Source organism: Pleurodeles waltl, chromosome 8 (genome assembly GCF_031143425.1).
Source record: "Pleurodeles waltl isolate 20211129_DDA chromosome 8, aPleWal1.hap1.20221129, whole genome shotgun sequence".
Classification (NCBI taxonomy): Eukaryota; Metazoa; Chordata; class Amphibia; order Caudata; family Salamandridae; genus Pleurodeles; species Pleurodeles waltl.
The window spans coordinates 309,262,777-309,289,304 of record NC_090447.1 but is presented as its reverse complement, the minus strand read 5'-3'; positions in this window follow the sequence as shown (position 1 = coordinate 309,289,304).

Sequence of the window (26,528 nt, the reverse complement as noted above, 5' to 3'; positions counted from 1 at the left end):
ATATGCAGGTAGGTGAAGCATGAAAGGATGATGGATAGACACTTGGATTGAAGTGGCAGAGGAGTTCTATAGAGGTTCGGGCTCACTTACACCACCTGCTTGGTGTCGTCAATACTTTGGTCGAAGTGGGGGGTATTTTAATTTTCTAGCTTCTTCCTTGAGTACTTGCACTGACATTTACAAAATTCCCAAGTGCAGCCCGGTCCCAGCAACATTCCCCTACCAGGTGGGGGAAGCATGAAACACTCACTCGAGCTGGGCCACGGCCTCCCCTGTACCCTGCCAACCCCATAAACCTTTTCCTTCCCCAGAATCCACATGGGCGTTGCAGCTCCCATTTACAACCTGCTCATAGCAGGCAGTAAGAGGGAACTTAATAAACATGCCATTATCAGGGAAACTATGGGGACATTGACTGAGATAAACAGGGTACAAATAAATATTTCTTGCTGTCCTGGTTATATTTGTACCACCAAGAATCGGGCAATCTTACTGTGATGATACTAGTCACCGTGCTCCTCTCAATTTATACTTAAGCTCTCAGTATGACAGGCTGGAGGCTTGCCAGTCTTAGAGTTTAAGTTTCAAAATAATTGCACCTGCACTTTCATACATAGACTTTATCGGCCAAACTGGCATAAAGCTTGTAAACTCCGTCATCTTAAACAGGTTGAACATAGCCAACATTCAAATGCAATCATATGATCTACCTATGATATTGTAAAGGATTTCTGATCTCTCACTCTGCACCTGCTCAGCTCAAGGCAATTGCGTATCTTTGAGGTGGTCATCAGAAGTCTCTTTCAATAATAGCCTCTGACACTCATTTAGTGTTGCCTACAGTTAAAATTTCATAGAAGCACTTTTTAAAATAGTTGTGGATTTGGGTAGCTGTGTCCAAACTAGGTGCTTAATTTGTAACTTGACCAAACTACATTATAAAACATGAAGATTGGCCCATGAAAGGGGTGATTCAAACTGCACCAGTCTTTTCGGAAATTGCCCTCACCTATAGGAGTTAAGAAGGATAGATATAAGAATTTAAGCAGAGAAAAATGTGACAGCGTTCTTTGATGGAGGTTGATCCTACCTACACAATACAATAGAAACCGGGCATTACCTTGATCTGCCAGGTTTGTGACTTCACCTTTTCTTTATCTATCTATGAAACCCAAAAACATTTTTAGAGCGAAAACATGATGAACCAATATATAGCTCTGTATAAATCAAAGATCGTATGCGGCAAGGTGGAATTACTAACAGATTCTGACTGCACTGATGAAAATGGACCATGTGCCAGGCCATCGATCCTTTGATAGACTCCCCACGATCAGACACACAACATTCCTGACACAAATAGGGAAATTTAAAACTCACCTCTGATTCTAAATAGCAACGAGGTTATGACTCTATTTCCCTGCAGTGTGGGACATGGCATGCCAGCATTCACAACAAAGAACCTGCCAGTTACAAGCGAGATTTCTATTAGAGCCACAGATCACCTCCTCGTTATTCAATCCTTGAAGCACATTGGTACGCGTTTCTTGCAGAATTAAGAGAATACAGATTCATTTGACTTGGAATATTGCTCAGATTATGCGATGACTGATTCTTCAAATCAGATTGCAAATGTTACCATTACGAAGTATAACCAGAGCTTGGGAGGGAATTAGGAAAAACGATCGAGTTTGCAATTTATGTTCAAGCAGAATTCAAGATTTTGACCATGTAATCCTTGTGCGCCCCATACTGCCTAATCCCCGGTCGAGATTTTTAAAACCGTTATTGATACGTAAGGTTATTTTCACTGTTGATAATGTACACACACTTTTAAATAACTCTTAAAGTGAAAGTACCTGTTTTGAGACATTTCATTTTTTAGAAGTTTTTTACAATTTTATTAACTTTGGACTAGCTCGCCCTCTAATGTTGATTGACATTAATCATGAGCAGATGCCATTTGTTAAAAGATACTCATATATTACTATGTTTTGTTATAAGGAATAATGGAAACCACAGTAATTTGTTTCCACCATCAAATGTCACACTAAGGAGCGAGCAAATTGCTTATGAAATGTAGAAACCTATATGAAATTTATTGTATTTTTTTTTAATTTTGCAAACCATGAACTAAGGGTGAGATGGTCTGTTTTATCAAAATGTTTTCCTCCCAAAAAATAGGACAAATCAACAAAGGTTGTTGACCTATCTGTTGGAAATCTGCAATAATAAAACACTACACTCTCAGAACTCCATCGACCTTACAATCCTCTGTGACATATGTCAACCTATGTGTAGCACCGAGTTTACAGACACACACTGGAGCTAGGGCCGGTCTTAGCACTTGTGGTGCCCTGTGCAACAGTCTTTTTTGGCATCCCCCAACCCAATGACCACCTCCTTGTATTCTCTCGCTACTACTCGGCAAATGTGCCCCTCATGTCTCCATAGCCCCCTTTCACATACTGTTGGAGTGCAGTTTTTATAATCAATATTAACATGAAATGCTTGCAAAATAATGTATAATGATGCTGCAATAGAAAATGTATTAATGTGCTACTAATGTACACGTTTGAAATGTGCCCATGGGGAGTGGCCACCAATGTATACGATGATAAATGAAATTGACTACTAATAATGTACTAATGTATGATTTTGTATTAGCATTAAGAGTTATATGTTAAGGTTTTGCTAAATTAATCACTAGGCCATAGTTAGCAAGGGTCTGGGCTAGCTGCCTGGTCTCATATTAAATGTGTTTTTTCCTAACGTGCAATGTGCTGTCTTCTTGAAGGACATGAAACTGTACTTTTCCAGAAGCTAGAGAAATGTGTGTAACCGTAGTAAATTCTTTCTCATGAGACCGGACTTGCTCAAGGAGACATTTTTGCCGAATGCAACAGTGTAATTCGCAACAGGTGCAAGGTCGCCTGTACTGGGACAAGACAATGGAGCTACTGACTGGAATGACAAGTGTAACTTTTCTTAAATGACGTTCTACCCGCTGAAGACGTCAATGACAGGAGCCAATAAACTGCGTGAGAACTATCTTAGGTGAAAATTCTAGTAAGGTGTGTGATGGATCATTGGACAGAGATAACGATGCACCAATTATTGCCCAATTGGAAATTAGAGACTTGTTAGTCAGATTCAATATAACAACGTAACACAGGGAGAAACCAGCCTTTATAGGGACACTCTTGCTGTTACTTTGATATCCTGCCTTAAGACTTTGCTGTTTTATTCTTCAAACCATCCTCCTTGCCTGACAAATCGTTTCTCCTCCTTATGAGGGAAGCATTCCTTCTTACTCTAATTTGCTGAGACTTTGTGCTTATCCTGGCTGATGGCGAATCTACTGATGTCCTGAGGACGAAGACTGACTCTGTATGCTGACCCATTACGGAGGGTAACTATATAATAATGAATTGTAATTGTGTGTATGCCTTTTCTTTCTAGGTACCAACTGCTCTTTTGATAGAAGCCATAGTTAGATGTTTTCTAAATTTCGGTTGCTAAATTGTTTTGCATGGAGCCCAACATGCTGATGTTAATTAGAGGTTAGTTAAGGAGTTCACTAGTATCGGATGCAAATAGACAAATGACTGAATCTTTGCTTTATTGAATAATGTGCAAATGTTACTCTGCTAAAGTTGATTCATGTTGATGTCGTGCTTTGTTCCAGTGTTCACGATCTTGGCTTTGATGAAGTCTTATTCAAGTTGTCATACTGTAACATGTGTTTACTGGTACTGAGACTAATAAACTTGCTAGTAGAGTGTAACAAATAGGGAATAAATATCTTAAATCTTACCAAAGTTGTGTGGTTATTTTTTACTGCAAAATCATGATGTGGTTGATCCTTATTGATCGTTATTGACTAGGTATTGTGAATATTGATGAGGTTATTGATCTATTGATTGAAATGCTGAATAAAGGTCTTGTCTTAAGGAGTCCCCAATCAGGGTCAAAAGGTTCATTGGCCTAAAATGAGTCCCTGCCTAAGTAAATTATCTAAGGTAGGACGCGTTATCAGTTCTGGTAGCAGAGGATGGTTTCGGCCCTTTGGGGCCCTAAGACGAGGGATCATTGTTTTAGAATTGTTTTTTGAAATAATGCAAATTGAGGAGATGATGTGCCCCTAAGTCCCAAATGACTTTCCGGGAACCTCGGAGCTTGCCGTAGTGAGTTGGGCATGTTCTCGGCATTCTAGTGATAGTATGAGTGACGTAGAATTTGCGCTTGCACAGCTTATGCATACCACAGGTGAATTGTGAGGTTTGTGAGGATTTTCGGCCAGATGATGTTTTAGTAGGAGTGCACATACTCCGCAGTATGAGAGTAGGGAAGTCGGTGAACTTCATGTGAGTGTGGCGCTTTGTGCTAAAAAATTATCCATGTGGTTGTTGGTGATGTACGGACCCTGCATGGTCTAAGACTCCGGAGTATATCGATAAGTGTATGAGACACTCGGTTTATGTTGTAATTTGCGCGGTTTAATAGGTCAATCGGGCATGGTTGACGAGTCGAGTTTGAGTCAAAGTGTGTGAGTGAAAACTTCGATGGAGATTTGGAAAGTTCTAAAGTGCAAAAGGACGAACCATTGACAAGTCAAGAGTAGAATTTGCTGGTCAAATTCTGCTTGTGAGTGTGGGATCTGAGAAGGAGGGAGAGGCGGCCGAGGCTTCAATTGAAATCTCTGTAAAGTTCTGAAGCGATTGTGTTACCCTTCCTGTAGTAAACCGGCAAATTTGAGTTTTGTTAGTGCTCGCAATATATTGCATTAGTTTTCGTGTGAATAGAGAGTGAGGAGGACAAGCCGCAAGACTTTGTCAGCCGCAGTGTGTGTGAGGGTGACGTCATTGGAGCCACGCTGGGATAGGTCAGTTAGTGAGAAGGGTCGTGCACGAATTGGCAGCCATCTGTGAGAGGCAACTGGTTGAGAAGGTAGGCAAAGAGATTTCTGGGAATTAAAGTCACTTCCTGATTTGATTCTAAATAAAATAAGACGCAAAAATGAAGTTTTTCAAGCCTTTAAAGAGTGCTTTGAGGGGAGACGTGTACATTACAGCGAGTGTGGGAGAGCCTACACTGCCCAAGGATACACCGGCTTATGCCGTAATGGAGGAGGAGGGAGTCTCGCCATGTCTTTGGCTAAAGCAATGGTGCAAATTGACAGAGAAGGATGCAAGTTTAGCATTTCCAGAACATGGGTCATTCAATATAATGATCTTAGAGAATTTGCGGAAGGCATTAAATGAGCAAAAAACGCCTCCGAGACCAGCCCAGTTTGAGGCGTTAGCAATTTGGGAACCAATGGCCATACGACAGAGGCAACAGAAGTTTTAGAGAAGGATGAGGAAAGCAGAAAAGACACTAGCGGAGGCTAGGTGGGATAGTGAGCACAGGATGTGGAGAAGGGAAATAATAGACGGAGTTAGGATGTTTCCGGCAAAAACTCAAGAAGCCGACACGCAGGAAAGAAAGGCCAATTGTAAAACGGATAAGGGCTCTAGCAAGGAAAAGGAGACTTAGAAGTCTTGGGCAGATGCAGATGACTCAGATGAAGAGGAGTTCCTTAATCAGTTGTTACATGATCGACCACCACCACATGCCATAGATGACAACAGACCAAGTACTAGTGCAGGTCCTTTAAATTCAACACAGAATCAGGGAACAACAAACCAGGTCCAGGCAAATACAGTTGCAACGCCAGCCCCAATACAGAATAGTGTCTACTGCAGACACAGTTGCAGCCACCACTGGTTCAGAGGCTATACCCTGATTTCCCGATGTTAGAGACAACTACGAGCTTGATGGTGCCGCCGGATCAATCATATACGAGATCAAAGTTAGTGCAGATTGAGCCAACTCCACATTTACTGCCTCAGGCACAGCAACAATTGTTGCCGTGTTGCACTTTGGTCATAGGACCACAGTCAGTCACAGCACCTGTAATGAATCAGAATGTGGGAAGTAATGTTCCACAGGCTCTGGGTATCAGACAAACGCCAGCTGCCATATCCTTACCTTTTACAGTTGGTCCACTGGTACCGTTATATGCACAAGCAAAACCTAGTGTATGTGATCAGGGGGTAATGACTCAAGAGATGACAAGAGGAGGGTTTGTAGGGAGTTCTCAAGGAATAACTCCAATAGAACAGACAGTAGAGAGATCCAGGTCCCTGTTAGACTTCAGTCTGATAGAGGTTCCTCCAGATACCATGAGACAGTCAGGTTGGGGACTGCTGACTCCGCAGATCTCAAGTGCGAATGTGCCACAAACACCTATGATACAGGCTGGAAATGTCTCGTTGCAAGGTTTAACTGCGCAACAATTGAATGAAAGGCTGGACAAGCTGAATTCGCCACAGAATACTCCTGCGACAGCAGAGCGGTCAGAAAGAGAAGAATACCTGAATTTTGTGAGGTTGGGCGTAGAAGCAGCTGAGCTAGTAGAGGGGAGCATGGGAGTGAACAGACTGGAGTCGTACACTGAAGCAGAATTGAGGTATTTGTGCCCAAAGATAACCAAAGAGGTGAGCAAGGTGCACCAGAGGTTAGCAAACTTGGCAGACAAATATGGCATAGATTTAGACAATACTAAGCATCTGAAGAGGAGTTACAGATTAGACTTCGAACCTAAGGATTTTGATCACATGAGGTCTACTGGGATGAAGGTACACCGTAAAAGAGATACTACAGAGCGCTCATGTTTGGGGAGCGTTAGAAAAGTGGGAAGGCAGATGGGCAAAGAAAAGAGATAAAAGGAAGAGTGATTGCTCAGAGCAGCAGCAGCAGATGAAATCAGTGCCTGACACTGGTACAATGAAAGCGTACCCCATGAGAGAAACAGATGGAGGGGTTCTTGTCCACGTACCGTGGTCTAGAGGTGACATTTTGTCATTCACAAATGACGTTCCCAGATTGAGAGAGAAGCCCATAGAGTGGTATCAGCAGACAGACAGGTTTGTGAAGCTTGCAAAGTGTCTTTGGGAAGACTTGAATACCCTGTTTGAGATCATTGTTCCAGCTGATTTGTGGCTTGAGTGCAAGAGAAGTGTGGATTGGCCGTAAGAAGAACCGGCAAGGGACAGAGTCACAGGAGCACCGTCTCCTGAAGTGATGAGGTATTACTATAAGGTGATTGAGTTTTTGAAGCAGAAGGTGTCACCGCAGAACATTGATTGGCAAAAGATTGATCCAACGGCACAGGAAGCTAAATAGTCGATACATGCCTATGAAAGGTTGTTGAAGGCGTTTCATCATTACAGTGGTACAGAGGTTATAGAGCCGAAAGACATGAATCACCTTCTGTTCAGGTTTGTTGAAGGACTGAGACCTGAGATTAGTCAGATGATTAAGAATCATTTGATCTGTTGGCAAGCGAAGCCGATAGATGAGGTGTTGCAGTATGCAAAGTACTGTAGTGACGAGATTGAATTGAAGCAGAGAAAGTTGAAAGAGAAGGTGATGGTGATGCAAATCAAAGCAGCGCAAGCAGGGATGCAAGGAAATGGGTTACAACAGATGGTGCAACAGCCGCAAGGAAATGGAATGTTTCAGGCGCGAGCGAGAGGCAGAGGTCGAGGAGGTTTTGTGAACCATGGTCCAGATTTGAATACTGTAGTGGTTCAAAATGATGTGCAAGGGATGACGAAGGTGTCACCATGTCATGCGTGCAGGGGCGTTGGACATTGGAAGCAGGAATGTCCGATGACGGTGCAGGAGGGTGTGGTTGAAAAAAACAATGATGTCAATGCATTCCAAAATCTTAAAAGACCGAGAATGAGGGGTCCAAATCCGAACTTCAAAAATAACATGGTTCTGATGCAGGGACTTCAACCCATGCAACAAGTGCAGATGCCACATGTATAACCAGTGCAGATGCAGCAAGTGCAACAGCAGATTCCCGTGGTACCTAGACAGCAAATACAGTTGCCCTTAGCACCAATGGGACAGCAACAGGTGATGCTTCTTCAACAGGTCACAGGTCAAGGAATGAGTCAAAATAATGCAGTACAACAGTTCCAATTGTGTGGTGAGAATGGAATAAACAGTGAATGGTTGGATGACAGCTCAGATAGTGAGGAGTGCAGGCTTGCAGCATCCCTAGAAGTAGATCAGAGGGGACCTTACGTGCAAGGGAAAGTGATGGGTCATAAGGTCTCATTTTTGGTTGATACAGGAGCTACACGCTCTACAGTCAGAAGTGCAGAGGTTCCGAAACTGCCTCTTTCAGGACGTACAATAAAAGTAGTAGGAGTGGCAAATCAGCTCCTGACTCACTCGATTACAGATCCGGGTCAAGTTGAGATTGGTACCTTTCAGGGATTGCACAGATTTGTGGTCTGTGATTCAAGTCCCGTGTACCTACTGGGAAGAGACTTACTATGCAAGACGAGGTGTTCAATCACCTGTTCCAATGAAGGAATTGAGGTGCAGACAAACAGTGATGATGAAGGGGATGATGGTCAGATCTCAGAGCCAGAAACAGAGACCGCAGATGAGGAGTACCCCTTGATAAGCTTCTTCCTGATGTTCACAGTGACCGAGTTGCCCACAGAGTTTCAGGGAACAGTCACAGAGAAGGTGTGGGACTTGACAGGAAGGGAAGTGGGATTGAGAAAAGGAGTAGAGCCAGTCAATTTGATGTGAAGCCTAATGCTGCATTCCCCCAGGTACCGCAGTACCACATGGCACAGGATGTCCTTATACAGGTAACACAGATAATCGCAGACTTTGTGAAGCAAGGGGTCCTGAAGGAAGTGATGAGCAGTCCATTTAATTCACCAATAATGGGACTGAGAATGCCTTGTGGGAAAGTTCAAATTGTCCAAGACTTGAGAAAAATCAATGACATAGTGGTGAAGTGTTGCCCAGTGGTGCCAAATCCAGCTGTGATTATGTTCCAGGTCCCATGTGATGCAGAGTGGTTCACAGTCGTGGACTTGTGTCAAGCGTTCTTTTCTGTGCCTCTTCATAAGGACAGCCAATTTCTTTTCAGTTTCAAATTCCTGGACAAAGTATACAGTTGGTGTCGAATTCCTCAAGGGTTTTTGGAATTGCCTTTTAATTCGACTCTAGTGCAGTACATTGATGATTTGTTGAATGCGTCCAAAACGAGATATGACTGCATGTACGATACTATTGCCTAACTGAACCATTTGGGAAAGAATGGGCATAAAGTATCTCCAGAGAAGCTGCAGTACTGTCAGAAAGAGGTGAAATACTTAGGTCATCTAATTGAGAAAGGGTCGAGGACAATATCCAAGGAAAAAGTGACTGCCATATTGCAAATGAATCCTCCAACATCTCGGAGAGATGTTAGGATGTTTCTGGGAATGGTGGGCTACTGTCGCCAGTGGATCCCTAACTTCTCAGTTATCTCCAAGCCAACTGTTACTGAGACTGACAGTTAATGAGGTTAAAGATGGCCCAGATACCATAACTATGTCAGAGAAAGAGATGAAGGCGTTCATTGAGTTAAGGGAGTGTATGTGCAGGGCTCCAGTTTTATGTATGCCTGACTACACGAAGCCTTTTGTCCTGTTTTGTCATGAACATGATGCATGTTCTTTGTCTGTCTTGACTCAGGTCCATGGAGGTGCAAACCGACCAGTAGCATATTTTTTAGCTACTTTGGACCCAGTCAAAGCAGCCTTACCGGGTTGTCTGCGCGCAGTAGCAGCAGTTGGTCAAAGCCCGGCACAATGTGAAGGCATAGTGATGGGTCATCCTTTAACAGTTATGGTCCCACACTCAGTTGAAATTTTAGTGACCTGAACTAAAACTCAGCATATGACAAATGCCAGATTGGCGAAATATGAAACGATTATATTGGGGTCACTAAATGTGTCATTGAAAAGATGTACTGTGTTGAACCCAGCAACTTTGCTTCCAAATGAGAATACAGAGATTGATGATGCTGATGAGGTAGAACATGATTGTCTTGAGTTAACAGAACTGTGCACCAAACCGAGACCTGACATTAAAGATACCCAATTGGAAGAAAATGATTCCATTACCTTTGTTGATGGCTCATGTCTGAGAGACTCAATAGGAGTACTGAGAGCCGGATATGCTGTATGTACAATCACTGGTATCCTAGAACCATCTTGGCTTGATAGAGTATATTCTGCTGAAGCGGCTGAATTGGTTGCTCTTACTAGGGCATGCCATGCTGCTGACAAACTGAAAGTAACTATCTATACTGATAGCAGGTACGGATTTGGAAATGTCCATGATTTCTGCCAACTATGGTCACAGAGGGGTTTTATGACCTCTTCTGGTTCTCCAGTGAAAAATGGTAAAAGAATTAAGGAGTGCTTGCACGCTATTCAGTTACCTCTTGAAATTGTAATTGTGAAATGCAGCGCTCATGTGAAATCACAAGACTTTGTGTCAATGGGAAATGGAAATGCGGATCACGTCACAAAGTTTTGTGCATTGAACTGTATATCATTCAAGGATCAGTGGGAATTGTTACCTGAAACAGAAAATGAGACATGCACAGGTTACGCATTAAGGGTACTTGACACATTGGAGGAATTGAAGTTGTTGCAGGGTCGTGCCAGCAGAGAGGAGAAGCGCTCTTGGCTTAAGATGCAATGTGTACAAAGACCAGATGATTTGTGGGTGTCAGACGAGGGGAAAATGGTTTTGCCGAACAGACTTTTGTCCCAGTTTGCAAGGTTTTATCATGGGCAAGCACATATTGGGAGAGATGCCATGATCAGGTTATTCAAAATTTGTTGGTTTAATCTGAAATTCAGATAAGCTGCAGAAGTGATTTGTCACAGGTCCATTATCTGTCAGCAGATGAATGCGGGTAAAGGGACAGTGGTGAATTTGAGACACATTGGGAGGGCAGGAGGTCCATTTAGCAGGATACAATTGGATTTTATTGAGATGCCTGTGTGTGGAGGTTTGAGATACATGTTGGTGATTGTGTGTATCTTTAGTCACTTTATTGAAGCATACCCCACACGTAGGAATGACAGCCTCATAGTAGCGAAGTTGCTGCTTAGGGAATTGATATCACGTTTCGGGTTCCCGATCTCTTTAGAATCAGATAGAGGAAGTCACTTCAACAATGAGGTGGTTAAGCTATTGTGTGCAGCAATGAACATTGAACAGAAACTACATTGTAGTTACCACCCTGAAGCCTCCGGCTTAGTGGAGCAGATGAATGGTACCTTGAAGTCGAGAACGGCAAAAATGTGTGCAGCTACAAATTTGAAATGGCCTGATGCATTGCCTTTGGTGCTAATGTCAAGGAGAGATACACCCAACAAGAAGACAGGACTGTCTCCTCATTAAATTCTCATGGGCCGAGCTATGAGATTGCCAGCAGTGCCTGCAAATGCTCTTGTGAATAACACAGATGATATGGTGTTGGACTACTGCAAGAGTCTGGCTGACGTGGTCTGCTCTTTCTCTCACCAGGTGGAAGCAGCAACACTGCCACCAATAAATTATCCAGGTCATAACCTGAAAGCTGGTGACTGGGTTGTTGTCAAGAAACACGTGAGGAAGTCTTGTTTGGAGCCACGTTGGAAGGCGCCATATCAAGTAATACTGACGACTACTACTGCTGTGAAGTGTGCGGGAATTCCAAACTGGACCCATGCCAGTCACACAAAGAAGGTGTTGTGTCCAAATGATGAGGAAATTGAATTGTCGAAAATAACAACCAAAGAAAAGGGAGTCTCAGGGCCGGAGAGCAATCAAAGGGGAACTGAGACAGAAGGAGAGCCTGTTGAGAACGGCTTGGTCACTCAAACAGTAAACGAGATCCAGAGGGGTGACATGAGCCTATCTCAACTGTGACACCAGGAGTTCCGACCCAGAGAGAGGTCCTCCCGGAAGCAGACGAATGTGGTATTGAGGTTGAGCCCCTGACAGACCCAGAAGGCGAAGGAGTTGAAGCGGAAGAGAATCAGAGTGTCCAGACTCCTCCTGAGCCACTTGCACGTCCATCAAGAGAGAACACCATAGAAACAGAGGAGGGCAACGAGTTACCACAAGGGAAATCAAAGACCAGAGAGACACTGAAAGGAGATAAGTGGCCAAAATCGCAAGTGACAAAGGGAAAAGTGGTTGTTGATGAGACAATAGAGGAACAGGTCGATACCACAAGGAAAGAAGACCTGAGCGAAGGGGAACTGCAAGGTGACCGCAAGTCGAAGAAATCGAAGATACGCAGGTCCTGAATGGGCTTATGCAACGTCAGCTGAGTGGCAACAAGAGTTCTTGGCATTCTGTTTTGATTGAGAATTCCCAGGTCAATACTATGGTACCTGAGTTTAGCCACGAAGAAAGGAGACTGTGTTAAGTTGAAATTGAGCTAAAGGGAGCTGAGAAAAGAGCCTGATAAATTACCGGATGTGACACTGTTAACCTGAATTGACTTTTGAAAAACGATTGTGACAAGCTGCTAACCTGAATTGACAAGGATCCTGGGAGTGAATGAGAAAGCTGTAAATACTTGCTGAAGAAAGACTTCAAATCAAATCATTAACATTTATAAAGCACGCTACTCACCTGTGCGGGTCTCAAGGCTCTAGGGGAAAGGGGGGATTACTGCTGCTCGAAAAGCCAGGTTTTTAGGAGTCTCCGGAATGCGGAGTGGTCCTGGGTGGTCCTGAGGCTGGTGGGGAGGGAGTTCCAGGTCTTGGCCACCAGGAAGGAGAAAGATCTCCCACACGCCGTGGAGCGGCGGATGCGAGGGACGGCAGCGAGCGCAAGGCCAGATGAACGGAGGAGGCGGGTGGGGACGTAGAAGCTGAGGCGTCGGTTGAGGTATTCCGGTCCCTTGTTGTGGAGGGCTTTGTGTGCGTGGGTGAGAAGTCGAAAGGTGATCCTTTTGCTGACTGGGAGCCAATGCAGGTGTCTCAGGTGTGCGGAGATGTGGCTGTTGCGGGGTACGTCAAGGATGAGGCGGGCCGAGGTGCTTTGAATGCGTTGCAGGCGATTTTGGAGTTTGGCTGTGGTCCCAGCGTAGAGGGTGTTGCCGTAGTCCAGGCGGCTCGTGACGAGGGCGTGGGTCACGGTTTTTCTAGTGTCGGCAGGGATCCAGCAGAAGATCTTGCGGAGCATGCGGAGGGTGAGGAAGCAGGCGGAGGACACGGCGTTGACTTGCTTGGTCATGGTGAGAAGAGGGTCCAAGATGAAGCCGAGGTTGCGGGCGTGGTCTGTGGGGGTCGGTGCGGTGCCGAGGGCCGTGGGCCACCAGGAGTCGTCCCAGGCGGACGGGGTGTTGCCGAGGATGAGGACTTCTGTTTTTTCAGAGTTCAGCTTTAGGCGGCTGAGCCTCATCCAATCTGCAACGTCCTTTGCTTGGCTTTGCTGAAAAAAAAAAAAAAAAAGCTTTTAACCATCCTCAGTTGGTTGTTTACACTTTTAACACTTTACTTTCTGATTCTTTACAGATCATGCCTAGCACGGGAGATGATAATGGGGGAATTAGGCATTGTAAATATTTGGGTATTGCTCTCGGTGTTGTATGTGTGATATTCATCATAGCTCTGTTTGTGGAAATGCGATTGGTGGATGAGAATGAAAATAATAATGCTACAATTTCTGAGACTGCTACACTAACTCCTTGGGAAAGGTTTGAGCAAGATACGAAGTATTTGCATGAAGAAACTGACACAAAGGGACATCTGTCTACTGAAGTTTTCTATTGCTTGCTGAGTGAGTATGTTGACACTATGGATGCGAAAGCTTGTTATGTGTGTACCAAAATTCCGGTTTCGGTACAAGAGGGAGTTACCTATCATAGTTTGCCCCTAACCTATGGGATAAGTTGTAGTTTGCTACTAACACGTTTCTATAAACAAGAAGAAGTGCAATATTTCTATTCCAATCACGACCTTGTGTTCTGTTATGTGCCTATCATAGAAGATTTGAATAGCGTAGCTAAATTTTATGCCATTACGTTGATTAAAGGGTTCTTTGAAGCACACCGCAATAATTTGACTTGCTTGCTTACACCTGTAGAGAAAAGCTTTCTAGATCACACTGAAGACAGAAGGAGAGTTTTGAAGGGGAAACTAGAAAAAGGCTTGCAGCAACGATCCTTTATTAATAGTGGGAGTTACAGTGGAGTTAGGGAACAGGGAAATTAGCTTTAGATGCACTACATGTAGGTAAGCTTTGCATTACGCAACCTAAGTCATATTATGAAAATGTGTTTGTGGGAACGAGTTAATGTAAGCATGTGTTTTTGTTTCAGAGTAAGTGGACGTTCATGTTAAATGGACAGGATCCAGCGATCCCTGGGGTCTATTATATGTGTGGACTTAATGCTTATTACCGTCTTTCAAAAGGATGGTATGGGACATGTTATTTGGGGATAGTTTTCCCAAAGATATATCAGTTAGAGGACTTAAAGAAGTTCCCGAAGGTGTCTGAATTGCATTGTACTAGACAAAAGAGAGAGACTGCTGCTTGTTTAGTTGGAGACATATTTGGAGCAATCATTCCTTCAATGGGAGTTATTTTGAACTCCATAAAGATTTGAAAGTTGTCTACTATTGTGGATAACATGCTGACAAATTTTACAGGAGCTATACTCCTGATGGATACTGAACTTGCTGCGGAAAGGGCTATGACTCTTCAAAACAGGCTTGCTTTAGACATTCTTTCAGCGAAAAACGGCGGAGTCTGCAAGATGCTTAATGAGCGTCACTGCAGTGCCTACATACCTGACAATAGAAATGAGATTAGAAGAATGCTTACTAACCTAACAAGAGATAGTGCAGATTTGAAGGAATTGAAAGAGCCAGGAGTTTTGGAAAAGGTTGGGAAGGGACTTGCTAAAGTGGGAAGCTGGTTTAGTAATATTTGGCATGGGATATTGGGAAAAATAATACAGGGAATAGTGATAGTTTTGGCCTGTTTATTTGGGCTACGGTTATCATGCAAAATTAGTAAAAGAATTAGAGCAAAATTGTCAAAACGTAAAACGAAGAGGGAAGAAAAGAAAAGGGAAATATTGTTCAGAGCAAAATATGAAAAGGCAAGGGCATGGGAAGAAATAGAGATGAAAGAGATAAGGAAATGAACAAATTGTGAAAGAAATGGTTTTTTTGTGATGAAAAGAGTCATCAGAGGAGGGATTGTTGGAGTGTAGTTTTTATAATCAATATTAACATGAAATGCTTGCAAAATAATGTATAATGATGCCGCAATAGAAAATGTATTAATGTGCTACTAATGTACGCGTTTGAAATGTGCCCACGGGGAGTGGCCACCAATGTATACCATGATAAATGAAATTGACTACTAATGAATTAATAATGTACTAATGTATGATTTTGTATTCGCATTAAGAGTTATATGTTAAGGTTTTGCTAAATTAATCACATTATTTATACGTAAGGTTATTTTCACTGTTGATAATGTACACACACTTTTAAATAACTCTTAAAGTGAAATTACCTGTTTTGAGACATTTCATTTTTTAGAAGTTTTTTACAATTTTATTAACTTTGGACTAGCTCGCCCTCTAATGTTGATTGATATTAATCATGAGCAGATGTAATTTGTTGAAAGATACTCATATATTACTATGTTTTGTTATAAGGAATAATGGAAACCAAAGTAATTTGTTTCCACCATCAAATGTCACACTAAGGAGCGAGCAAATTTCTTATGAAATGTAGCAACCTATATGAAATTTATTGTATTTTTTTAATTTTGCAAACCATGAACTAAGGGTGAGATGGTCTGTTTTATCAAAATGTTGTCCTCCCAAAAAAATAGGTCAAAACAACAAAGGTTGTTGATCTATCTGTTGGAAATCTGCAATAATAAAACACAACTCTCTCAGAACTCCATCGACCTTACAATCCTCTGTGACATATGTCAACCTATGTGTAGCACCGAGTTTATAGACACACACTGGAGCCAGGGCCGGTGTTAGCACTTGTGGTGCCCTGTGCAACAGTCTTTTTTGGCACCCCCCCAACCCAATGACCACCTCCTTGGATTCCCTCGCTACTACTCGGCAAATGTGCCCCTCATGTCTCCATAGCCCCCTTTCACATACTGTTGGAGTGTAGTTTTTATAATCAATATTAACAAGAAATGCTTGCAAAATAATGTATAATGATACCGCAATAGAAAATGTATTAATGTGCTACTAATGTACACGTTTGAAAAGTGCCCACGGGGAGTGGCCACCAATGTATACGATGATAAATGAAATTGACTACTAATGAATTAATAATGTACTAATGTATGATTTTGTATTAGCATTAAGAGTTATATGTTAAGGTTTTGCTAAATTAATCACAGGCCTTGGTTAGCAAGGGTCTGGGCCTAGCTGCCTAGTCTCATATTAAATGTGTTTTTTCCTAACGTGCAATGTGCTGTCTTCCTGAAGGACATGAAACTGTACTTTCCCAGAAGCTAGAGAAATGTGTGTGTAACCGTAGTAAATTCTTTCTCATGAGTCCCGACTTCCTGTTAGGGTTTGTACACAGCAAAGAGCATGTCCCCTCTCACTGCACTAGTGGGTTCTGTAATAGCTCCCTTTTAAACTTACTATTGAAAGCCTTTCTTGTTATCTCACCTTCCCCCCCCCCAGGCTTCTGTGTATGTTGTTTAATGTGCTGTTTTGTTTACACATTGGGCCTTGCTTTTACCAAGGTTTCTTTAAAATACTCCTCCCTAGGCCATGTGTTAATCCAACTCATTTGTATAATAACTGAAACTCTGCACACCTTTCAAGAACATGTGCAGCATGTGAGGACCACACCCAGCTCTTCAAACCACACCCAGCTCTGCACACCTTCCAAGAACATGTGCAGCATGTGAGGACCACACCCAGCCCTGTCTATAAAAGGCATCCCCCGAGCCTCACCCAGTGCTTGTGCTCGTCTACCTCCCGCTTACCTGAGAACAGATCCCTCGGCGCTGGCACTCCTGCTCTTTACAGACTTTCATTGACTTCAATGGGCGCAGCTTCTGGCTCTTCCTTCTTCCGGTTTCCGGTTCCTCCTTGCTTCAGCCTCTCTCCTATGAGTAACCTGCAAAAGAGAAAGAAGACAAGGTTAGACTGATCAGTATCTCTTGCCAGCAACAAGTAAGTGCAAAACCTTTTATTACCTGAAAGAACTTTGACATCAATTTCTGGATTCGTGTATAGACAATTTGAAACGAAATACCTTCCACGAACATTGTGATTCAAACTCTTTGTTACAAGAATATTTTGCAGAACTTTGTGAAGCAAACATTGTTTTTTCTCATGGAACTTTTAAGAATCGAACAGTGGAAACCATTAACAGCAAGGCAAACAGTAAATCAAGGACTTGCACAAATTACATGCTGTATTTTGATGTAAAAGTACAGTATTTGTTTTATAAAAGATTCTGGAAATATGGGAAAAAAGCTTTACAGTAATAGAAAACACATCCCAGAGCAGTAACACATTCCAAACCTGGAAACTAGAGACCAGGATCCAAGAGGTACTTTTAGAAGAGAATTTCTAATAAATAAAGGGATAGTCAGGAACCCATTTAGGAATAGGTTGCACTTATCTGTTCTTTGTTTATGTTTCATTAGGCACCAGTTTCCACAGAAGTCAGAAAGGGCCGCAGATTTGTGCAGCACTTCAACAGTGGAAACGCAAGAACGGTGTTGTCTCTCTTTGTTATTTTATCCACTTCCCCCCTTCCCTTGAGCTTCTGTTCTTAGTGCACTGTTTTAAAAACTAGTGTGCTGGAACAAGCAGTTTCAGGGTGGGGTCGGATTGTCTTCAACCTCCATCAGAACTGAACAAGAACTCAGGTGAGCTGGGCTTTGACAGAAGCACAAGCCTTAATAAATTTCAGTTCTGGTGGACGATGAATACCGGGGAAGAAATAGAGGGCATTGAAGTCACGGATGTGGCGCAGGCCCTAAATGAGGACTTGGCTCATAATGAATCAGTGTCTGGCATCTTGCAACATATGCAAGAGGAAATAGAGAGATTAAAGATGGACAATACCTCTTTAAAACAGGATTTAAGCAGGTATAAATTTAGGGGATCTCAGTGGAACACAGCTTCTACGCCTTTGTTTAAAACCTCCTCAGAGACAGGGGCGCCATCAAAACATACAACTTTGCCTTCCCCAGTTGAGGTTACTGTTAATGTTCCTAATGTTGTGCCCTTAGCAGCACCTGAACGTTTTCATGGAGATAGTAACAAATTCCATGTTTTTATCAATCAATGTCAATTACACTTCATTTGTAAGCCACAACAGTTCCCTACTGATGATACGAAAGTGGCATTCGTATTGTCTTATTTGGGTGGCACAGCAGCCAATTAGTCAATTCCTTTCGTGGATAGAGATGATCCCATCCTCCATAATTGGAATCAATTTAAACGTACCATGACCAGCCTTTTTGCAAAACACACTTTCATGCAGGCAAGTGATAATGAGCTTTTAAATCTTAAACAAGGTAACAAGGATTTATTGACCTATCTCACTAGTTTTAATCGTTTACTCACCGAGACACAGTGGCCAGAAGAAAAGCGTGTCTCCCTTTTTTATAAAGGTTTCAGAGACGAGTTAAAAGACGCGCTGGCTCATATCGTTGATTTGCCAAAAGACTATTCGGACTTTGTAGATTTAGTTGTGAAATTAGAGCATAGACTAGGAGAAAGAAAGGGAGATAAATACAAACTGGAATCACGGTTAACTTTTATTAGACACGAGAAGAAAGACACAGATAATAAACTTCCTGAACCAGAGCCTATGCAAATAGGGACACTCAGAGGTCCACTCACATCAGAGGAAAAAGAAAGAAGGAGAAAATTTCAATTATGTTTATATTGCGGCAGGGCAGGTCACTTTGCCAGAGAATGTCCAGTAAAGCCTAAAACTCCACGAAAGGGTGCTGTTTCCTCCACCTCCTCAACTGAATCGGGAAACGATTAAGCTCGACAAGGGGAGAGGTTACTTGTTCGAGAAAACATCTTAATCAAACCTCTAATGCTGCAGCCTTCAGGGTACCGCACATACCTAGACATTTCATAATTCAGGTCGTTTTAATTGTTACTACCCAAGTGAGGCATTCTCTCCCTGTCCTACTGGACTCAGGCGCGACAGGAAATTTTGTGGATAATAAGTTAGCTGAAATCTTAGGACTTCCTATGTGCCTAAAGCCTTGTCCAGAAGCAGTATGTGCAGTGGATGGGTCAGAATTGACCTCTGGATTAATCACAAAACAAACAAGTCCACTTGTTATGGTCTGTCAGAACGGGCACACAGAGGTGATTAGCTTTGATCTGATAGATACTCCTAATTTTGGTTTGATTCTCGGGGTACCCTGGTTAACAACTCATAACCCAAAAATTGATTGGGTGAATAGAACTGTTACTTTGGATTCCTCTTTCTGTAGAACCAATTGCTATCAAGAAGCAGGTACAGAACAGAGCACAGTATTACACTGTGCTAGTGTTACACAAGATGAACCAAGTCTCCCTCCTGAATATTCTGACTTTAAAGACGTCTTTGATCCGGTAAAGGCTAGTGTGCTGCCCCCACATCGGTCTTATGACTGCCGTATAGATCTTATCCCAGGGGCCCCTTTACCTAATAACAGAGTATACGCTTTGACTGACGAAGAAACCAAATACTTAAGAACCTACCTAGATGACCTACTACAGTCTGGGTTCATCCGTCATTCCACATCTCCGGTGTCATCTCCACTCTTTTTTATCCCGAAGCCGGATAAATCCCTGCGCGCGTTTATCGATTATAGAGGACTAAATAAGGCTACAATAAAGAATAAATATCCTCTTCCTCTAATACCTGTGTTGTTGGATCAATTAAGACATTCTACTGTATACACTAAACTAGATCTGCGGGGAGCTTACCACCTGGTCCGAGTAAAAGAGGGGGATGAGTGGAAGACAGCTTTCAAGACAAAGTTTGGTTTATTTGAGTACACAGTAATGCCCTTTGGGTTATGTAATGCCCCTGCGGCCTTTCAGTTCTTTATAAATGAGGTCCTACACGAATTCCTGGACGTTTGTGTCATAGTATACATAGACGACATCCTCATTTACTCTAAGAACTCAGAAGAACATACCCAACATGTTCGTGCAGTATTATCAAAGTTAAAAGAAAATCATCTTTTTGCTAAGTTAGAAAAGTGTACTTTTAATGTCAACAAGGTGGACTTTTTAGGATACTGCCTGTCACCTCAAGGAATAACTATGGATGTAAAGAAAATCAGTGCTATTGCTGATTGGCCAGAACCATCCTCTGTAAAAGATATTCAGAAATTTCTGGGTTTCGCCAATTTTTATAGGAGGTTTATTGCACATTTTGCAGACATTGCGGCCCCAATAACTACCTTGTTGCGGAAAGGGCAACGATTTCTTTGGACTGATGAGGCGGCACACGCCTTTCAACTCCTAAAACAAAAGTTCACTTCAGCCCCAATTCTGAAACATCCTGATCCTGACTTGCCCTTTTTTGTTGAAGCGGATGCTTCACAAGTAGCTTTAGGAGGAGTTCTCTATCAACGAGATGCAGTAGATGGCCAGTTACATCCTATAGCCTTCTATTCTAAAAAGTTATTGCCAGCTGAACAAAATTACACTGTGGCTGAAAGGGAACTACTAGCTATCAAAGTAGCCTTTTCAGAATGGAGGCACCATTTAATGGGAGCCAAGTACCCAGTTACAATCTTTTCTGACCATAAGAACCTACAGTTTTTTGGATCACTTAAAGCACTAACACCACGTCAGATGCGCTGGTTAAATTTTTTTAGCACATTTGACTTTGTTATAACCTATAGACCAGGTGCACAACAAATTCAATCTGATGTGTTATCTAGATACGGACATACCTCAGACATGAAACAAGATAAAATAGGAGAACCCATTATTCCTCCCCAAAAGTTGTTGGCACCAGTACAACAGAAGGATTTCATCACAGATCTATATAATGCACACATGCAAATAGCACCTCAGGATTGGTTAAAGGATTCCCATAACACAACACAACGAGGTTTATTGTATCACGACAACATGCTGTTAGTGCCCACCTCTGAATTACAAACACAGGTGATAATTTGGCATCACGCCTCACCGTTGGCAGGTCATCCTGGTTGGGTAAAAACCCTGGAAAATTTGCAAAAACACTTTTGGTGGGACACTATAAGAAAGGACATTAAGCAATTTGTCACTACCTGTCCAATTTGTGCAAGACATAAATCTTCTCATAAGGCTCCTGACGGCTTGTTAATACCAATGCCAACACCCAAACAACCTTGGCACACTGTGAGCGTAGACTTTATTGTAGGTTTACCACCTGTAAAATCCTTCACAACAGTGTTGGTTATAGTGGATTTTTTATCTAAAATGGCACATTTTGTACCATTACGGAAATTACCCCCGGCGGCAGAATTTGCCGATATTTTTATAAGGGAAATTGTGCGTTTACATGGTTTGCCAAGCAAAGTGGTGTCAGACCGAGGGAGCCAGTTCAACTCCAGATTTTGGAAAAAATTATGTGAAAAACTGAAAATAGATGTGGCCTTATCCAGTGCTTTCCACCCAGAGACACATGGACAGACTGAACGACTGAACCAAACCTTACTTCAAACGCTACGTTGTTTATTGGCTGATTATTCTAGTGAATGGTTGGAAGCTCTCCCTGTAGCAGAGTTTGTTTATAATAATACTGAGCATTCAGCTCTACTTTGCTCACCATTCTATTTCTTGCAGGGGTATCATCCAAGAGCTATACCCATTTTGTTAGAAGATTCCCTGTTGCCTACAGTAACGGATAGACTAACGAGGTTAGGTGACATACAAGACAAAGCCAGGAAACATTTATTAAAGTACATGGAAAGCATGAAAAGACAAGCAGACAAACACAGGTCTGAGGCCCCAATGTATAAAATTGGTGACAAGGTATGGCTCTCCACAAAGAACCTAAACATAGAGGGATCCCGAAAGCTGCAACCACGTTTCATTGGACCCTTTAGTATAACTGCCATAGTAAACCCGGTAACAGTAAAATTAGATTTACCAAAAGAATATCCAGTACATACTACATTCCATGTGTCCTTGCTTAAGCCGTACAACTCAAAAACCCGACCTGAACCACCACCTCCACCCATACCAATTAAGGGAAATCTGGAATATGAAGTGAAAAGCATAAAAGACTCAAAAAGAATTAGTGGACGTCTGTTTTATTTAGTAGAATGGAAAGGATATGATGAATCTGAGAATTCATGGGAACCAGCATCATATGTACATGCCCCACAGCTGATTAGACGGTTTTATTTAAAAAATCCAGGAAAACCCCGTCCTGTAGGAGGGCCTTTGAGGGGGGCAACTGTTAGGGTTTGTACACAGCAAAGAGCATGTCCCCTCTCACTGCACTAGTGGGTTCTGTAATAGCTCCCTTTTAAACTTACTATTGAAAGCCTTTCTTGTTATCTCACCTTCCCCCCCCCAGGCTTCTGTGTATGTTGTTTAATGTGCTGTTTTGTTTACACATTGGGCCTTGCTTTTACCAAGGCTTCTTTAAAATACTCCTCCCTAGGCCATGTGTTAATCCAACTCATTTGTATAATAACTGAAACTCTGCACACCTTTCAAGAACATGTGCAGCATGTGAGGACCACACCCAGCTCTTCAAACCACACCCAGCTCTGCACACCTTCCAAGAACATGTGCAGCATGTGAGGACCACACCCAGCCCTTCAAACCACACCCAGCCCTGTCTATAAAAGGCATCCCCCGAGCCTCACCCAGTGCTTGTGCTCGTCTACCTCCCGCTTACCTGAGAACAGATCCCTCGGCGCTGGCACTCCTGCTCTTTACAGACTTTCATTGACTTCAATGGGCGCAGCTTCTGGCTCTTCCTTCTTCCGGTTTCCGGTTCCTCCTTGCTTCAGCCTCCCTCCTATGAGTAACCTGCAAAAGAGAAATAAGACAAGGTTAGACTGATCAGTATCTCTTGCCAGCAACAAGTAAGTGCAAAACCTTTTATTACCTGAAAGAACTTTGACAACAATTTCTGGATTCGTGTATAGACAATTTGAAACGAAATACCTTCCACGAACATTGTGATTCAAACTCTTTGTTACAAGAATATTTTGCAGAACTTTGTGAAGCAAACATTGTTTTTTCTCATGGAACTTTTAAGAATCGAACAGTGGAAACCATTAACAGCAAGGCAAACAGTAAATCAAGGACTTGCACAAATTACATGCTGTATTTTGATGTAAAAGTACAGTATTTGTTTTATAAAAGATTCTGGAAATATGGGAAAAAAGCTTTACAGTAAAAGAAAACACATCCCAGAGCAGTAACACATTCCAAACCTGGAAACTAGAGACCAGGATCCAAGAGGTACTTTTAGAAGAGAATTTCTAATAAATAAAGGGATAGTCAGGAACCCATTTAGGAATAGGTTGCACTTATCTGTTCTTTGTTTATGTTTCATTAGGCACCAGTTTCTACAGAAGTCAGAAAGGGCGCAGATTTGTGCAGCACTTCAACAGTGGAAAGGCAAGAACGGTGTTGTCTCTCTTTTTTATTTTATCCACTTCCCCCCTTCCCTTGAGCTTCTGTTCTTAGTGCACTGTTTTAAAAACTAGTGTGCTGGAACAAGCAGTTTCAGGGTGGGGTCGGATTGTCTTCAACCTCCATCAGAACTGAACAAGAACTTAGGTGAGCTGGGCTTTGACACTTCCTCAAAGAGACATTTTTGCCGAATGCAACAGTGTAATTCGCAACAGGTGCAAGGTCGCCTGTACTGGGACAAGACAACGGAGCTACTGACTGGAGCAACAAGTGTAACTTTTCTTACCTGACATTCTACCCGCTGAAGACGTCAATCACAGGAGCCAATAAACTGCGTGAGAACTATCTTAGGTGAAAATTCTAGTAAGGTGTGTGATGGATAATTGGACAGAGCTAACGATGCACCAATTATTGCCCAATTGGAAATCGGAGGCTTGTTAGCCAGATTCAATATAACGAAGTAACACAGGGAGAAATCAGCCGTTATAGGGACAGTCTTGCTGTTACTTTGATATCCCGCCTTAAGACTTTGCTTTTTTAGTCTTCAAACCATCCTCTTTGCCTGACAAATCGTTTCTCCTCCTTATGAGGGAAGCATTCCTTCTTACTCTAATTTGCGGAGACTTTGCTGCTTATCCTGGCTGATGGCGAATCGACTGATGTACTGAGGACGAAGACTGACTCTGTATGCTGACCCATTACGGAGGGTAACTATATGATAATAAATTGTAATTGTCTGTTTGTCTTTTCTTTCTAGGTACCAACTGCTCTTTTGCTAGAGGCCATAGTTAGATGTTTTCTAAATATGTGTTGCTAAATTGTTTTGCATGAAGCCCAACATGCTGATGTTAATTAGAGGTTAGTTAAAGAGTTCACTAGTATCGGATGCAAATAGACAAATGACTGAATCTTAGTGTTGTTGAATAATGTGCAAATGTTACTCTGCTAAAGTTGATTCATGTTGATGTCGTGCTTTGTTCTAATGTTCATGATCTTTGCTTTGATGAAGTCTTATTCAAGTTGTCATATTGTAACATTGTTGATGTGTTTACTGGTACTGAGACTAATAAAGTTGCTAGTAGATTGTAACAGATAGGGAATACATATCTTAAATCTTACTAAAGTTGTGTGGTTATTTATGACTGTGAAATCATGATGTGATTGATCCTTATTGATCGTTATTGACTAGTTAGCGTGAATACTGTTGAGGTTATTGATCTATTGATTGCAATGCTGAATAAAGATCTCGTCTTAAGGAGTCCCCAATTAGGGTCAAAGGGTTCATTGGCCTAAAACGAGTCCCCACGTAAGTAAATTATCTAAGGTGGGACGCATTACCAATACATTCCTTTTTTTAAAGCGCTTGTAAAGGCTGGCTTTACTAATCCACTGAGTTATCCACATATTATATAGTTCTGTTCTTTGAAGCAGGCACATTAACCTTCTACATTACTTTATGGAGAGTCAAAGTTGCCCCTAGACAAAACTCACATCTCTCTTCCTAGCAGGAACATCAATCACAAGAGGTATCTTGACATGTTAAGTGCTTCCTGAAGGCTAGACACACCAGAAACTTTTCAGCAGGTGCTTTTAAATTGCAAGTTTCTAAGTTATTGGTAAAGACAGCGCCCCCTGAGGTCAACGCCCCCTAATTCTGGTAAGTACCTTGTGCGACTGCACCGCTTGCATGCCCTAAAGCCGGCCTGGACTGGAGCACTACTTGGATCTTCATACATGATAGCTAACAATTTCAGCATAGGGGCATTGAGCAACCGTACATTTACCAAATATGCATGCTAGTTTTGTCTAGCAATAAATAAATCCAGAATTGCACAGTGTTTCAGGGTCTCATAAGTTACAAACGTGTGCTGTGGAAATGTACAAACCTGCAAATCTTTGTGAAGAAAGATACCAAGACTCAATCAAATGAAATACAAAAACAAATATGTTTTATGCCCAAAGAGCCTGACCTACTACTTCTGTGTCTACTGATGGAATAAGCTTTGCGAGACAACAAACATAACATGCGTTTTGCTAGCCTTTAAACAAGTAACCATGCACGTCTCCTCTGCTAGAGTGGAGAAGCTTCGCCCGCCATCAGCAGCAGCTGCAAACCTTTTAGAACAAAATGATAAAAAACTATCGCCCTCATTATGACCCTGGAGGTCGGTGGTAATCTGGTGGAAAGTACTGCCAATGTACGACACTGACCGCCATGGCGGTAACAGCTGTTGGGCTGGAGATAGCAATCTCCAGCCCAGCTGCCGTCACTGTACCGCCTGCAGGATCATGACCTGGCCTCCTGCCATGATTTTCGTTGGCTTCCTTACCGCCACGAAAACCGTGGTGGTAGGCACTATCAGTGACAGGAAATCCCTTCCCTGTCACTGATAGGGGTCTTCCTCACCCCCACCCCTTCCCCAGATTGACCCCACCCCTCTTCCTCCCCAGACTCCCTTTTTTTCACGCCCCTCCCTTCACACATGCACACACGCATACACACACCCATTCCCACATTCATCCACGCATGCATACATACATTCAAACACACATCCGCAGACACTTACATGCATACACGCAGACATGCATTCACACAACTCAACATCCATGCACTCACACCTCCAGACATGCACACACATACAACACGCAACACACATCCACACACACGCACGCACGCACAGACATATGCACAAACACACACACTGCTCTGAGCAGCGTCAGGATTGGCCGCAGGGCAGGCTGGGAGCTTTTTCCTGCAGTCGACCCGAGGACGCAGGAGCAGAGCAGCACAGCGCGGAATTAAGGTAAGTTTTTAAAAAATATATTTAATTTTATTTCTCCCTGTCACGTTGCCCCACCCCTTTTCCTTACCACAAGCCGCCACTGCAAGTAACTATTGTTCAAATACACACCATGCTGCAATTAATGTCTTATTGTGACCTTACCACTCACCTACAGTAGAAAAATGATACACAACAAACAA